This window comes from Bidens hawaiensis, unplaced genomic scaffold, assembly GCF_021521415.1.
Source record: "Bidens hawaiensis isolate Kalapana, Puna unplaced genomic scaffold, B.hawaiensis_p1.1 tig00032428_1, whole genome shotgun sequence".
In the NCBI taxonomy this organism is placed as follows: Eukaryota; Viridiplantae; Streptophyta; class Magnoliopsida; order Asterales; family Asteraceae; genus Bidens; species Bidens hawaiensis.
The window spans coordinates 1-15,360 of record NW_027495522.1 but is presented as its reverse complement, the minus strand read 5'-3'; the positions used below and the strand labels follow the sequence as shown (position 1 = coordinate 15,360).

The following is a 15,360-nucleotide window of genomic DNA, read 5'->3' as shown; positions in this document are numbered from 1 at the left end:
CCAAAGACAGCCGAACAAACTGAAAGAACTCAAAAGAAGATTCTTATTATGAAGAACTCAAATCAGAATGTGGAATCTTCCGATCACCCGGATGAATTTATTGTTGAATTCAAGAAGGGTTTTTTAGACAAGTATGGTGATCAATCAGGTGTCTTGTCTTGGGGGTTTGACATTGATAAACCCATGTGGTAGGTGAAAGAAGGTCTGGGAATACCGAATATTACAGGAAGATGAAGGATTTTCGATTCTGGACGAGGGTTAATCTCAGTGACCTTATTAATGCTCTTTTTCACAACACCAAAAATGGCAAAAATGCTATAGATTTCTGGAACTTCTTAAGGAATCAAGTTGATCGAGGATTCCTGAATATGACTACAGTTGGACGTATGATGGTGAGACGGCTACGGTCGTTATCCGTGTACGAAAAGGGCAATTTTGATTTGTCGACCCACGTGATTTATTGAAGTTTGGCGAAAAGGATATTAAAACTCTTAGCAGCTTTCAAATTATGGTTGAACAACTGTACGAGTCTGCTGCTAAAGAGAATACAAGAATGGTGCGATTAATTATCAGAACAGGTCTATGGGCTGGTGCATACAAGGAGGCAGACGCAAATATTCTTAAGCACGATTAACGGTGAAGATACAAACCAAGGGGATATTGTTGGGCTAGTATTAGTATGGTTTATACTTGATATTGGGCTTATATTATAAACCGATATCTCTTGGATCTCGGTGGGCTTTTGGGTTGTTTTAGGCTTCTGTGTAGTGCCTATATAAACAATGTAATTAGGTTTATTGTAGGTTAGCCGTGTGAAAGATATACGAGAAAGATATTGGTGGTTCTTTGTAACCTTTGTGCTTAAGCACTTGATGCTTAATATACGTGTGTTTTGAAGCATATTCTTTGTGTTCTTCGTGTGTTTGTTTACATAATATTGAATCATCTTGTGTTAGTTTCCACATAATCACGAGATTATGTGATATCACATTGAAAGATCCGTATAAATGGCTTACAACCAACACCTGTTTCTGATGAAGTGGTTGGAGAAGAAAATGTCAATAATCTTCCAACTGACGTGGTGGTTCTTGTTGAAGTTACTCCTAGAACATTGTCTTATCACCCTGAAGAGAACATAATTGGTGAACTTAATACCGGAGTACAAAATGGAAGTCAAATGGACCAGAGCCTTCATTGTTACAATACACAAGTTGCTCTTCTTCAAAATCGATTCCCGTTTAAATGTTTTATCTCGCAAATCGAACCGAAGACTTATATGCAAGCTTTGAAAAACTTTGGTAAATGCGATGCAAGAAGATTTTTACAGTTTGAAAAACTTGGTGTGTGGAAACTTATTGATCTACCTGATGACAAAAGGTGTATTAATACCAAGTGGATTTTCAAGTGTAAAGGGGACGAAAATGGAATCATTAAACAAAGCTCGATTGGTGGTTCTTGGATTTAATAAAATGGAAGGAATCGATTATAATGAAGTTTATGCTCCCGTTTCTAGACTTGAAGTAATCAAAATTTTCTTGGCTTTTGCATCTTTGAAAAGATTCAAGGTTTATCAGCTAGATATGAAGTCTGTTTTCCTTAACGATAAATTGGGTGAAGAAATCTATGTGGGACAACCAGCGAGGTTTGTCGATCCGATCCACAAAGACAAGGTGTACTTGCTCGACAAAGCTCTTTACGGATTACATCAACCCGAGAGCTGGGTATGAAACATTGTCTTAACAGCTATTAAACAATAGCTTTGTTCATGGCACCGTCGATTGTACACTCTTCACAAACGAAGTAGATGGTCATTTACTTATAGTCTAGGTCTACATTGACGATATCATCTTTGGGTCGACAAACAATGTTTTGTGCAAGGAATTTGAGGATGTAATGAAATCGAAGTTTGAGACGAGCGCAATGGGAGAATTGAAGATTTTCTTGGGTTTACAAGTCGAACAAATGTCTGATGGTATCTTTATTCACCAGACAAAGTATGTCAAAGATATCCTAGAGAAGTTCAATATGGTTGACTCAACGCCGATCAGTACTCATATACCTCTTAATCATGGAATTGGTCCTGATACTACCGGTGAGAAGGTTGACGAGACACTTTACCATTATATGATTGGTTCCCTCATGTATCTCACAACATCAAGGCCAGACATCACGTATCCTACCTGTTTGTGCGCCCGATGTCAATCCAATCCAAAAGTATCTCACTTGATGTTAGTCAAGCGGATACTTCGTTATCTAAAGGAATGTCCAGGGGTCGGTCTTTGGTATTCAAGAGACGATGTTTTTGAGCTAAGAGCTTATTCTGATTCTGATTATGGAAGCTGCAAGCTGAATGCTAAGTCTACCACTGTCGGTTGTCAATTTTTTAGTAGATGCTTGGTGACATGGCAGTGTATGAAGCAGATGATTGTATCACTCTCTACCAGTGAAGCTGAGTACGTGGCTGCATCTAGTTGTTGTTCTCAGGTTTTATGGATACAACAGCAGATGCGCGATTACAGCTTGGAATTTCTTACTACTCCCATTTATGTAGATAACACTGCTGCTATCTCCATAACAAAAAATCTGGTAAATCACTCTAAAACTAAACATATTGAAATACGGTATTACTTCATTCGTGAATGCTACGAAAAAAAAAGTTGATATTCGTAGACAAAATTCACACCGACGAACAAAAATCCAATCTTTTTACTAAAGTTTTCAATAAAAACATATTTTCATATTTGTTGAGGCTTAATGGTATTAAGAATACGGGAGGTGGGAAAGTGAGTGATCCCGTGGTTATGGATTCCGACCTTGAGTAACCATTCACTGAGGTCATATTTCTTTGTATAAATTCTTTCAAGATTTTTAAATAGTTTTTGATTTTAGGGGGGGGGGGGAGAAATGGTTTGAGAAAATACAAAAACATTTAAAAATCTTAAAATCCAAAAACATTTTAAAATGTATAAAATACAAAAATATTGAAAATGCATGTAAAATACAAAATCAATAGAAAATGCTCCTCAAAATGAGTTTTGAAGCAAAAAAGGATGATGATAGTACATTGATCATCTTGTTCCAAGTACTGGAACTAGTAAAGTATAAAATTCTATTGCTTAATGTTCGGTGCATTGGTAGGCTTTTAAACAAACAAGTAAGGGAATAAGTGATATAAACCTAACTAGACAAAATGAAAGATGGGTTAGAATTCTAGCAAAAGTCTTGGTAATGAAGACAGAAATATAATAACCTGTTATACTCAAGCCTTATGTTTTAGTAGATCACCAAAAATAAAGCCTTAATAAAAGTATTTTAAGCATATAGTATAAAATCTTCACTTCAACGGTGTATGGTTTTATGGCCTTAAATCATGTATTGATAGGATGCTTTAGGTTTCTGGAATCATTGGGTCTTTATTCGGTTTATCATCTGGGTATTCATTTTGGTGGATATATAAAAAGGTGCTCAAGGAGCAAACCTTAAAAAGTCATTAAACTTGTACAAACTACACTATTGACGATCAAACACGCTGTTAGTCATACATTGTTCCTCCCTTGCGTGCGTCTTAATACTAATAAGAAACAGACCCTAGGGGATACAATGTCTACAAGCCAACAAATGAAATCGTGCATACTCATCCATGGTAAAGGAAACTTAGGGTATTACTTGATAACGGGGGTATGCCTTGTTGTGGAAAATTGTTGCTAAGATTGCCAAAATTAAAATTATAAATGTTTTGATCTGCTGGTTCAAAGGTTTAAGTTAAGTTGGGGTGACATGGTAAAAATCAAATTAAGTCTGAATCAAGATTATAATTTGATCATGTTATGATATTGTGTGCTTAACTGAACCTTAATCGTATCACTAATGTCTCTGAATATTTTGTTTAAGATTGTAAGTGGATAACAATACCCATGACTGACTTAACATTAGACATAATAAAATTGAAATATAAAACCGTGATGGAAGAAAAGATCGGTCAATATGATTCTTTGCTCAACTCACAAAAATATGTTTCTTACTGTTCATATATTAGTGTTTGTAAATAGTTTTATTTTTAAAAATTTTTGTTTTGAATACAACTTTTGTTTATAAACCAAAAAGATTTTACTTTTTGTATTATTTTCGATTTTGATGAATGGTTAATCTGGTTTGGATATCCAAGAAATTGAATTGAGGGTTTTTTTTTGGCAAAAATTTTCAAAACTGGGTTTAAATTTCAAGTGGATTTATCAAGGTCATTAATTTGGACTTGACTGGGCTCGAAAGTGTGAAATTTATCGGTTTTAAACGTTGTTTGAAATGTTCAACGTATAAGTTTTCTACTTATACGGCGTATAAGTTGTTATGACTTATACGGCGTATAAGTCTAAGACTTATACGGGCGCATAAGTGAATGGTATATATATGTATGTTATGCGCTGACATTTCATTGTTTGCTTATACGTGCTTCTGAAGAACATATACGTTGAACTTGTTTATTGATCTGTTTGTACGTATATCTTGTTCTTTTCTCCGTATAATTGAGTTTGTTTATTCTTGTGTTTGATTTGCACACCACTTGAATTTTTGAAGGTATAAATCATTTCTATTACGTTGTATCTGGTTAAAATTTACAGAGATGAACAGTGTCACACCCCGACCAAAGGCGGCGGAACATGCCGGGGTGCAACGGATTGCCCAAGAACACAAGACACTATTAAAGTGACAATATTTAATCAACTCATTAATTTCATTCAATCACCAAAGTAACACATATTGTTCATACAAATAAACACCAAAATATGAGAAATAAATATTGTTCATTCTTCTAATAACCTAGCGGTATCAAAATAGAATGACGTCTTCAAACTCCAACTCAAGTAATAATCAAACCTGTAACAATGCATAAATAATATTTGTCAACACGTATGTTGGTGAGCAATTTCATAGTTTGAGTATATATAATATGAGCGAAATCCACAAACGTATATGAGACTATAAATAAAAGCATCAATCATGGTATATAAAACATATGTAAATGAGGATCCTTTCTAATCAGTAACAACCGACATATTTGGATAATGAGGCCCTATTCTACAAGCACAAGGCTAAGTAGTTAAGGGAGCGTATGATCATACTTAATGATGCTCAACAACAACATAAAAATAAACACTCGTGCACGTAAAGCATGACATATAACACACAAAAGAGCAAGTATTCTAAGTATCATACACCCTAAAGTTTGTGGTTTGAGAAATGTGTATAATAAATCATTCTTGTTTTGAATAAGTATGCATGTTACCCCCAAAATATAAAAGTGAAAATGGGGGATGAAATGTACTCACGTTAACTAAGTAACTTGAAAGATTAATTCCTGAATAATCTCCACATGCGACCAGGCCTCTCATAATGTCGTCACTGATCCCACCAGTTTTTAAGCCGTCATTATTAAAGCGAGTAATGAAGTCATCTATAGATTCATTGCCACGCCTGACAACGTTCAAAATTTTTTATGGATCTCACGTATGCTTTTTCTGTTAAATGAAATGTTGTGAAAATTTTGCCACCAGATCATTCCAACTTTGAATCTGTCCATCCGGCTTTTTCTCAAACCATTCGCGGGCAGCTCTTGTTAGCGTAAGCGTAAACATATGGCACCAATAAGGCAAAGTCCACCCGCTTACTCCTCCTACTGCCGTGAAATTCAGAAGATGATCATTAGGATCAGTCATCCCATCATATTTCCCTAAATTACTAGGGATCTTCACATTAATAGGGAAAGGAGAAGTAGCTATCTGCGAGATTAACTTAGACTTTTCTACAAACGTTGCGGGTCGGTAAGGCTTAGTGAAATCTACCTCCGCATCACTGCAATATTCAGTATGTTTAACAGACATTCACGAACGGCATGTTTCCTCTCAATCATGGGTCCTACTATCATCACTAGGATAATCATCATTATCCCCATGATACGTGTTATCACGATACCCACGAGAGGGATGAATATGATTGTACGTGTGTTTACGCGATATGCTTCTATCCACACGGCAACCTGTGTCATGACCTCCTTCCTCCCAATATTCACCAGAGACAATCCTAGTCTAGATGCAAGTGCTCGGCTGAGTATGATAGATTGTAGGAGGAGGAGATGGGGAACGATAAGATGATTCCACATACATCAATGTTTTTGGTGTTACCTATCCAGTACGTAACATACGCTCGTAATGTTTAGCAATGCGATCTTGCTCATGTCGTTACCATTCTTCTAGAGTTAGGGTTTGTCGCTTAGATATGGTCTGACGATGATGAACCAACGTCTCATCCCCTGATCTGACTTCTAGATCTAAAGTTTTTCGACGCTGGCGATGTTCCACCGTCACACGACCATCGTCCATGGGACTAGGACCACAAAAAATGGATGCACGCTTAGCTGCTGTCACACCCCAACCTAAGGCGGAAATGTCGGGGTGTGAGCTGATTGCTCACAGTTCTCAAGGTACCATTATGCAATATTTAAAGGTGACAATACATATTTAATTCGATTAAATGATTCAAATAATTCAAGTACAAAGTACAAAATCCAAAATTTATACAACAATACAATTTATATCACAATTGATCATGATAAGAGTTTTCTAACTTAAATTCTTCACTAAGTCGTCACCGAATCTTGCAACTAGTTCAAACAATAACATGCATATGAGTATAAAATAGAAAGGTTTGTTAACAACACATGTTGAGTGAGTAAAACACCAGTTTAAGACACATCAATAATAATATATAATAAATAAAGAAATATGCAAACTGTTCCTGTGAGAATAAACAGTTAAGTCATATCAAATAAACAATCAATCAAACCATAAAGAAAGGGCTCAACCAATTCCATATAAATGGACATTGGTTACCAAGAAAGGACTAAACCGTTGCCATAAAATGGATATCGGTTGCCGAAAATAGTCGTATGATCATACTAAAATGAGGAACTTCACCAAAATTCATTCAAATAAAGCAAGTAAGCAAATAGCAAGTTAGGCATAAACCGATATACACACAAGGATTAACAGTTGCGGTTTTGTATACTAGATAATAGGTAAGTATATAAGATATGCACATGTCCTCAAAGAAGTTTAAAAATAAGTAAAAAAGGGGAGTGATTACTCAACTGATCGGAGAACGAAATATAAAAGATGATGTGAGAAAGATAAACCTTCGGAATATACCGTCAAAGATTCCTAGTTAGACAATATAATATTAAATTAATTATAAGGGATACAACATGATTTGAGGAATTAAGATTTCGATATGATTAGAGTTATGATTGGTATTATAATATTAAAGATTTGCACGATTGATTTATATAATTAGAATCATTAGCTTTATTAATTATAAATTCACCAATATTTATTCTTGATAAAATATATAATTAAATAATTTAAATAATATAAAATATGCTTGAATTATCAAAATCCCAATAAATAAACAAATATATAAATAAAATAATTTAATTAAATATAAAGTGAGATATACTTTTACTTATTTGAATAAATAAAATACTAATATATAAATATATAGATAATCATAATAATAATGTATAATTATTTAAATATAATATGTAGTAAGATGTAAATAAATAAATATTTCATTTAAATATTTTAATAAAAATCTATTTAATTCGTTTATTATAAATATAATATATATATATATGTATATAATATAAATATAAGCAAATTTATAAAAACGTTCAACGACAAGGAACGTGGAATAAAGTGTCGGATGTTAGATAAAAGAATAAGGGTTACTATTAAAATATGCTTATAATGCATACATGTATACACACACACACACATATATACACACACACACACACACACACACAAACACACGTAAACGAAAACTTTTAACAAGATTTTGACAAAAGACGTACTATGTTAAAAGAAATGTGAGTTAATAGGTGTCAGTTAATAATTTAATGTTTATTTAATATTTATTATTAATTATAATTTATCTTATACATTTAAAAACCACTAAATAAATAAATAAAAAATACAGCAAAACTAAGCCATTGGGACACGAACCTAGGTGGCAACCGGCACACCGTCTTAACATAAACACCCACAACCAACTAGGCTGGTTGGTAATCAGATGGGAACGATCTCTTATACATAACACCCAGTTCACCCCTAACCCAAACAAAACCCTAATTCTTAAATATGAAGATCCGATAAATGATTGTTTGATTAGTGTTAGGGTTATAGATTAAAAATGAACATGTTGCATTACTTAATAACCTGTTTAGAGAACTAATTGATGTTGAACGGCTATCAGTCAATGACGGCGCATAAACGATTAATATGGATCATTACAGACTGGTATGATGAAATTAAACAGGGGCTTAGGTTCTTCGGGTTCCAGAGGTGATGTATGAGAGTTTAATTGAAATCTAGTTAACTCTAATAGGTATATTCATAATATGATACCAGGCGGTTCGTAAAATAGTATTCGTATAAATTATATCTCATTTTCCTAATTAATGGTGTCGGTGAATCATGTTATGGTAAGGTGTACAAATATTACAAATCAATTCCAAGCGAAACGCGAAGATTGTGGTCCAAGGCTGTTAATCGGGTCACGTGTCGCAATAAGGATGGGTTAACCGGTTTGGTACACGGATATAGGTTATAGGGTTTGGGTTAAATGGTTAATGGGTTATAATACCTCCGAATTGCATATTAGTCCCTAGACTAAAGAGGTGGAAACATAATAGGGTTAAAGTATGGTTTAGGGTAAGAATTGTAGATTTTCAAAGTTAATTTATATATAATAATTAAATATAATAAACAATTAAATAAAATACTGGTTACTCGATAAAAGTGATAATTTTACTAATAAAATTTCCAGAACATAACACGGGCCGGGTTTTTTGTTAACAAAATAATAGATGATAAATCCGAGTTGTTATAGATGCTGCCGGAGTATTGATCTGATTTTGCTGGATCTGACTCAAGCTAACCAAAAATTACAACGAAAATGTTGTTCTAGATAATAAAAAAAAACACTGATGACACTAATGAACAAACACGGATCTAATCCGTATTAGGGTTAGATCTATATTTCCACCGGGTCAGGGTTAACGGGTGAAGGTAGGCTAATATAAGCTGAGGATAGATCTAGATCCGAATTCGTATACAGTAAAACAAATCACCGTGAGCTCGGGAAGGACAAGATGGGGGCTTCCCGTAACCACCCTTAGGCGTGAGCATAGATAATCGTTCTTTTTGGAGAGAGAAAGTACTTAATTAAAATGACTGATGTAATATGGGAGTTGTGAATGAGTACGCCATCATGCTTTAAGGAAAGTCCAGCTGGCTCCTCTTGGTTGGCTATGCCATCACGTGCTCTTCATAAAGGGGGTATACGTCGCTATCAGGGAATATTTTGGCAAGCTTCTAGAATGACATTGTTACAACTCTTTTTCCTCCAAAGATGTGAGGTCATTCTTATTGCATGTTCGTCCGCATACGGGTATCTCTCGTGACTCATATGACCTTTATCCTACGGATAGCTTACGCGGTTTATGGAAATAAATTTGGACCTTTTATTTCTTGGCGGATGACTCCCACGGATACTATGAGTGGCCCGTGGGATTTTCTATTTGGTTTCTTGGGTCGTTTTACTACCCTGCCTTTATACATTTCGACGTAAATGTAGTGGCCATATGATTTTAGTAATCCCTCCTTATGAAGCACTTGAATGTATTGACGGTTACCTATCAAAGATTCTAAGTTGACAACAACATGGATAACCTCTGAAGAAATTTGACTGGGTTCCACTAAACCCGACTCAAACTGTCTGACTAGTGACTTCACATGTGTGTATCACAAGGAGACAAAAGAAATGTTTTCCCTTAACCAATAAGAATACGAGATGTCACTATCACATTATGTTATGGTGTTAATGAGGTGGGGAATGGGGAGCGATGACGTGAAAGGTGGCATCAACCCTAATCTCTCTAAATGTAATATAGCAAAAAGAAAAAGACTCATGGATTCTCTCACTCTTACTAACACTCATGCTCTTGTACTTATTTCCTCTAAGAGCCAAATCTTGATTTTCACGTTGAAAGATAGTCACATGTAGAACCCCCGTTTTGTGGTGAGGCTGAAGGTATCTGTTTTTCTGGATCGTTATTGACAATCGCCGCTACTTTCATCAAAGAGATTAGATTGTGGAAGTGTGTTTCTAGTATTAGATAGATTGTATGTAGATTTTCTTCTTCAATCTTTGCTAAAACCAGTGTTGCAAAAATCCCGACAAGGCGCGGACTAATCCCCTATTAATCGATAGTCCCCACCCCACTGATTAATTTTGGGCTTGGCTCGGCAAATAATTGGTATATTGTCAAATCCGGCCAAAATTAGCGGTTAGCGACGAGATTTCGGCCAAATTCAACGGTTTTCAATGAGACTACGACCAATTTTCGGCCAAAATGTATATGTGTATATATAAAAATGAAAACTATACATATAAAAAATGGGTGTAATTAAAACTGAAATTATATATATTAAAGTCCGATCAGATTAACCAATGAATCATTTTAATTAATTGCTAGTCCACACTTCACTGCCTGACTAACGACTAAAGATTTCTACAACACTGGCTAAAGCTAGTAGTTGGTCCAAACGAAAATCCTTGTGAACATACCTTTACAAATCAAGGTAAGCATGTTAAAAGTTTTCTTAAGATATGTAATTATAAACCAACGAACAAGCGATTTTTGTAAGTCAGGCTAAGTATGTTAAAATTTTACATAAATCCTTTCCGTTTCCTTTTCTCTTGAAAATGTGTGAGATTAAAAGAGTTTCAACTGCCTTAGTACGTTAGAAAGCGGTTAGCAAATAACTAACAACAAAAATAAGGCTTTCGTTAATGATTCACGTACATGTAATAAATATAAGAAATTCGTAACATGTGAGAAAATATGATAAAAATAATAGAATCGTATTGAAAACACAAGTCTAGCCTTCACAAAGTAAATCAAATGCATTATTCATTTGACCTTGTAACCAAAATCCACATTTAAACAAAAGAATACTTTATTGAGGTACCATAACTAGCATATTGAGGCTTGCTTAAATGTGGGAAAAACCCTAAGGAATTTGTTGTACGTATAGATTTGATTGTAAAGTTACTTTTTTCTACAATACTTCCAAAAGTAAAGATCCATTAATATCTTATACCTAGTGGAGCTTGTAGTTGAAAGATGAAGTTTTTTCTTTTAGCGTTAGGTAGAGTCTTAATTAAAATATAAGCATATGGTACAATATTATTATTTGTCTAGAAGTGTAGTTAAACACTACAGAAAGCTAAAACCTAAAAACCATGATTTTTTTTTTTCTTCAAACAACACTAAACAGGTAAAAGGTTTAACAGCTTTCTTACCAAACAAGGACTATTTTGGGTAGCAAAAGAAAGCAATTAAAATTTCAGTTAGTTTAGGTAACCTAATAACATATAACATTTAGACGGGTACTAGTTTAGCTACGAAACCTCATGGTGTTACCAAATATACTCAGATATGCACTTATATCTTGATATTCATAATAACTTTATAATCTTTCAAGGGCAATGAAGACATGAAGTTGTAAGAATTACATTTCCCTCTACTTGGTTCGAATTTAGCTTACACTAATCTAAATCTATACTATATATAATACATCAAACAATGGTAAATTAAGACACTTGATTTTAAAAGTTTTTCAAATACTAATGCATAATGTACATGTATTAGTAGAGGTAAACTTGTCTTTTAAATACAATTCATTCAACTTACAAGTTTGGTCCCTTATTTTTAACCATATCATGTTTTTAATTTAACTTTTAAACTAAGTAACTAACTTCTCATCCATGATTTTTAAATGACTATAACATTTTCATACGTTAATATTTTTATAAAAAAAATTATACCATAAAAACCGACATTTTATTCTCTTTAATTTGAATATAATATTGTTATAATTTTTTTTCAATTTAAATAAATTAATATGTCAAGTAAGGTTGTTCAGTGTCGATTTTGATGTTTTTAAGTTAAGCTTGTGAATTATGGTTGCCACATAAATGGTAGACATTAACGGAAGACATATGACGCGAAATAATAACAATATTACAAAAAGAAGTATACTGTAATTAGGTTAATTTAAAGTTGTAATAGTCAAGTTATGTGTATTAAAAATATTATGTTCAATTACATATCAACTATATCTAATATATATAACAAAACATATCTAATAATTAATAATAAAAAACATTAAAATGCATTCAACATTTACAGTCTAGTCTGGTTTCATATGGCCGGTTTCCTGTATAAACCGCGAACCAATCGTTCACTACGTTTTGAAAATTTTGAAACCAACCAACTAACCGAAAGTAAAAAAGGAAAAAGCAAAAAGAAGCTAAACCAATGATCTAAACGATTTCAAGGTTTTAACCGAACCATAAACACTCATATTTGTTACGTGATTAACAGTGTCTGTGTTCAAACACCCGCTGCATCGTGCGGACACCCGTCTAGTTTTCTCTATAACACACTAAAGACCGCCTATAAACACAAGTTATGATTTAACTGATCTGCTGGTTAACTGGGTATTTATGTGTTACTTGTTAAACAAATATAACATAGAGTAATAGCAACTATGAATTTAAACAAAAGATAGAATTTAAATGAATTTAAACATAGAGTAATATTAAACAAACGATACACAAAAAGAGAAGTATAAAGTCATTTATTAGATATATTATAAACATGATTCCTATGAATTTAAATTCATTATAATAAGTACGTTAAATGAATTTCCAAATCAGTCCGGTCGAACGAATCTAAATTGAAAGAAAAAGTTAAATTGATAGGATAGATTTAAGATTAAAATTAGTTCAAATATGATGGTACATTGACGCACTAAACCATATTCCATATTATAATATAATATTATAACTTTTAAAGTCGATATTACAATTTTTTATATTATTTTACTTTCCTTCTTAATGCCACGCCGATGCCACCGTGAGTGTCCGCCCCCTCCACCCAAAACTAATCCCACCGGCGTCTTCCTTCGCCGTAAAACCCGGGTTCACACGACTCACTGAGTACACCTTTTGAAGTAACGAGTCAGCATTGGGTTGACTCAGCACTTTTGGCTCGAACCCAGCCATACTCATCCTTACCCTCCATTTCCCATACACCTCACATCTCTCAACCCGGTCCCTCCCTTCACACGCAACCGAGTTCACCATCATCCGACTCAGTCCCTCCTCTATCTTGACTCGGTCCGACTCCGCCCTCCCCATCGTCGCGTCAAGCGACTCCAGCAACGCCCCGTAGTAACCCGCCACTTGACTCACGCGCGTCTCAAACGACGCCGTGTTGACGTTCAACTCCTGCTCCACCACCGTCACCAACGCGGGCGACAACCCCTTCACGCGACGCAACACTTCGTCCCGCAAATTATCTGTCGTCACACTCTCGTCGGGCAGCTTGTACAACTTAAACGCGAAATTCACCACCAAAACGTCGTCGGGTTCCACCTTCAGGGACGCCGAATCGAGCTCGCTCAAACTAAAACTCGACACACAAACGAAAACCTAACATCAAGCTTTTTCGCAAGCGACTTAAGACCATCACCCACAAGATTCAACCCTTCACCCCTGTTCATACCAAAATCAACAAAAGTCGTGATCTTCAACGACACCTCCGTCGGCGCGTCCTCTTCACGCGCCGTCGCAAGCGCGTGTAGCAAGTACACGTACTGAACCCCTTTTCCGACATCAAAATCCACCACATGAATCTGTTTTCCGGCGTCAAGGATCGCCGCATTTGCCGCCATGAAGCCCAGCTTGAAACACACGGACTTGTCATACAGCAGCTGCGTAGCCAAAATGTGTTCTTTTCCGTACAGCTCCGACACGGCGGAGGGAGCCAAACCCAGCCGTGCTCGGAAAGCTGACGTCATGCAAAAACTCAACCGTTGTTCCGGCGTACCGACGGCGTTAGCCACCTGGCCAATCCGGTTCACAATCTCCGTCGCAGACTCCGGTTTTCCGTCGGCGATCGCTGCGGCTGCGTCTGAAAACAGCTGGGTAAGACAAACGGAGATGCGGAGTATGACGCGCATGAGGACGACGACGATGACGTCGGAGAGAGAGAAACCAGGTTGTCCGGTTTGGTGACCGGACCGCCGCCGAGAATATTCTGAATGGTGTCCGACCACTCGCTGTTAGTCACACCAGACACGACGTCGTTTTCGCCGTCTTCATCGTCTAATAATAACTCCTTCTCTAATTCTTGTAACCGTTTCCTCATCTTTCCTTCCGTTTCTTGACTTTGCCTCGCCGTTATATTATTATTTAACGGCACCCGCGACATATTATTATTATTATTATTATTATTATTATTATTATTATTATTATGGAAATTACTCCCCATGACGCCGTTAAAGTTTCCGTTACCGAGATTATTAAAAGTGTTTGAACGAAACTGTTGCATCACGGGAACTCCGTACCGCGGGACAGACCCAGACGATGTTGTATTGACAGTTACCGACGGCGAAGTTGTTAAATCAACAACCGGATTGTAGGGCCGGTGTTTGACGTTCCTTAAGAAGAAGGCTGCTTGCTGTTGGATATGTTGTTGCTGGAACTCAGCTAACGATCGTTTTCCGATGAAGACAGGTCGACGGAGACCGGACGAATCGGCGAGGATTCCGGTAAGTGGTGACCGGTAAGGGTTTTGTACGGTGGTGGTGGTGTTGTTGATCAGAGGGATGGATGGGATTGATCGTCCGGTGTTGTAATAATCGCCAGGGAATCCCGACGACATGATTCCGGTTAAATTGTTATTATTATTTTATTAAATGGGCATTAAAAGAGGGGAATTTTTGGAAATGAGAGAGGGTTTCGTGAAAGCAAAATTGGATTGATTCTGGTTTTTGATTATTATTATTATGGTGGTGGGGTTTCCAGAGAGAGAGTGGTTTTGTTTGGAGAGAGAGGGGTTTCCAACTGGCTTAAATGTCTTGTGATTGCTTTCTTTACATGACAAGAGCTAGCTGCGCACTGCCTCTTTGTACTGTGCAACGTTCTTTCATATTAGAGATTTGGTTTTGTGTCAAATAAAATCTCTCATTTAAAATAATATTTGATTAACAAAACGGTTATTCGGACATTTATGGTAAATTAATGGACAGTTTTTTCTTAAAAGTTTCCCATTTAGTTTTATGTTTTAGTTAGGTGGAGGATGTAGGTGCAAATTATTTATTTGTATGTTATTTTTAGAATACATCAACGTAACGGAACATATAAAGTCTAGCTTATTTATGATCATCCACA

At 35.6% G+C, this 15,360-nt stretch overlaps 1 pseudogene; it reads right to left on the bottom strand.

Annotated features, from left to right (window-relative positions):
- Nucleotides 1–13,017: 13,017 nt before the first annotated feature.
- On the bottom strand, nt 13,018–14,856 carry LOC143583495 (scarecrow-like protein 8 pseudogene; annotated as a pseudogene).
- Between the last annotated feature and the right edge of the window lie 504 nt (nt 14,857–15,360).